Source organism: Hordeum vulgare, chromosome 2H, assembly GCF_904849725.1.
Source record: "Hordeum vulgare subsp. vulgare chromosome 2H, MorexV3_pseudomolecules_assembly, whole genome shotgun sequence".
In the NCBI taxonomy this organism is placed as follows: domain Eukaryota; kingdom Viridiplantae; phylum Streptophyta; class Magnoliopsida; order Poales; family Poaceae; genus Hordeum; species Hordeum vulgare.
In genome coordinates, this window is record NC_058519.1 from 70,116,354 (window position 1) to 70,119,293 (window position 2,940).

Here is a 2,940-nt window from a genome sequence, read left to right on the forward strand (position 1 = left end):
CTTCCCATGGGTTTCTTGACAGTAGAATCAGCAAGATGCAAATTAAGAGAACACTCTTCAATCTCATTAAAACCCAGAACATCACATAAAGACTTTGGAATCGCAGAAACACTAGCACCCAAATCACACAAAGCATTGCACTCATAGTTTTTGATTTTGATTTTGATGGTAGGTTCCCACTCATCATGAAGCTTTCTAGGGATGGAGACTTCCAATTCAAGTTTCTCTTTAAGAGATTTCATCATAGCTTCGACGATATGATCGGTAAAGGCTTTGTTTTGGCTATAAGCGTGTGGAGAGTTCAACATGGATTGCATTAAAGAAATGCATTCAATCAAGGAGCAACTATCATAATTGAATTCCTTGAAATCCACGGTAGTAATTTCATTACTACTCAAAGTTTTAACGTCTTCTACTCCACTTTTAATGCTTTTAGCATCAAGATAGATGGACTCCGAATCATTGGGGCACTTTTCAACCAAAGTGGATTCATATCCAGCCCCATAATCATTAGGTTTGACACAAGAAAACAAAGATTCAATGGGAGTCACACCAAGCACTTTAAGATCTTCGTGATCCTCATCACGAGAACACGCCTTTTTAAGCCATTCATGTCTAGCACGAATTTGGGCTGTTCTTTCTTAGCTCTCAATCATGGGAACACGCATAGCTTTCAAAGTTTCATCCATGTTGATTTTGGGAGGAGCACATCTAACTTTCAAAGCATCAACATCACAAGAAATTCTATCAACGCTCTTAGCCAAATCGTCAATTTTGAGTAGTTTTTCCTCTATGGACGCATTGAAAATCTTTTGAGAGTTGATGAACTCTTTGATATTACTCTCTAGATCAGAGGGTAACCTATTGTAATTTCCATGAGTATTGTTGTAGGAGTTGCTAAAGTTATTAGAGGAGTTACTGGGAAAAGGCCTAGGTACATAGTTTCCTCTAAAAGCATTGTTGTTGCCAAAGTTATTCCTACCAACAAAATTAACGTCCAAGCTAGCGTTGCTACTCTCAATCAAAGAAGACAAAGGCATATCATTAGGATCCAAAGGAGCACTTCTACTAGCAACCAAATTCATTAACTCATCCATCTTAGCACTCAACGAGTTAATTTCTTCTATAGTGTGTACCTTCTTACTAGTAGGTGACCTTTCAGTGTGCCATGAGAGTAGTTTGTCATGATGTTGTCTAAGAGCTTTGTGGATTCACCTAACGTGATTTCCATGAACGTTCCACCTGAGGCAGAGTCCAAGATATTTCTAGAAACGAAATTCAAGCCAGCGTAAAAGATTTGAATAATCATCCAAAGACTCAAGCCATGAGCGGGACAATTTATAATCATTAATTTCATTCTCTCCCAAGATTGTGCAACATGTTCATGATCAAGTTGCTTGAAATTCATGATATCATTACACAGAGAGATAATCTTAGCTGGCGGAAAATACTTGGATATATAAGCGTCTTTGCACTTATCCCAAGAATCGATACTATTTTTGGGCAAAGAAGAAAACCAAGTTTTTGCACGATCTCGCAATGAGAAAGGAAAAAAGCTTCAATTTAATCACGTCATTAGCCACATCTTTTTTCTTTTGCATATCGCAAAGCTCAATGAAGGTATTGAGATGGGATGCGGCATCTTCACTAGGAAGGCCAGAGAATTGCTCTTTCATAACAAGATTCAGCAAAGCGGCATTGATTTCGTAAGACTCCGCACTAGTGGCGGGAGCAATCGGAGTACTAATAAAATCATTATTATTAGTATTTGAGAAGTCACAAAGTTTGGTGTTTTCGTTCATGGCGACTTCAGCAAGCAAGCAAGCACACAAGCAAACAAAAAGCAGGCGAGAAAAAGGGCGAACGAAAAAGGCAAATTGGTGAAGTGGGGGAGAGGAAAACGAGAGGCAACTAGCAAACAAAGTAAATGCAAGAGATGAGTTTGCGACACCTAATTGGATGAGTTCTTGACTTGATCTTCTTCCCCGGCAACGGCGCCAGAAATTCTTCTGCTGCGGCAACAAAAGTCCTTCCCTGGCGCTTAGGAATTCTTCTTGTTACTTCTCTGGTTTGCGTCGGTTTTTCCCTTGAAGAGGAAAGGGTGATGCAGCACAGGAGCAGTAAGTATTTCCCTCAGTTTGAGAACCAAGGTATCGATCCAGAAGGAGGGTCTCGTCAAGTCCAAAGTACCTGCGCAAACACAAACAAGCTTGCACCCAAAGCTTCAAAGGGGTTGTCAATCCCTTCAACATTGTTTGCAAAGTGAGATCTGAAGGCGGAAAGTGCAACGAAGTAAAAAGTGTAAGGCTAAAAATATGGTGTGGAGTAGACCCTGGGGGCCATAGTTTCCACTAGAGGCTTCTCTCAAAATAGCAAGTATTACGGTGGGTGAACAAATTACTGTCGAGCAATTGATAGAACCGCGCAAAGTCATGACGATATATAAGGCGATGATCATACATATAGGCATCACGTCCGAGACAAGTAGACCGATACTTTCTGCATCTACTACTATTACTCCACACATCGACCGCTATCCAGCATGCATCTAGTGTATTGAGTTCATGAAGAACAGAGTAACGCTTTAAGCAAGATGACATGATGTAGAGGGATAATCTCAAACCAATGATGAAAACTCCATCTTTTTACCCTTGATGGCAACAACACGATGCGTGCCTTGCTACCCCTTCTATCACTGGGTGAGGTCACCGCACGGTACGAACCCAAAACCAAGCACTTACCCCATTGCAAGAATCATAGATCTAGTTGGCCAGACAAAACCCACAACTCGAAGAGAATTACAAGGATCTGAAATCATGCATAAGAGATATCAGAAGAAACTCAAATAAGATTCATTGATAATCTGATCATAAATCCACAATTCATCGGATCTCGACAAACACACCGCAAAAGAAGATTACATCGGATAGATCTCCATGA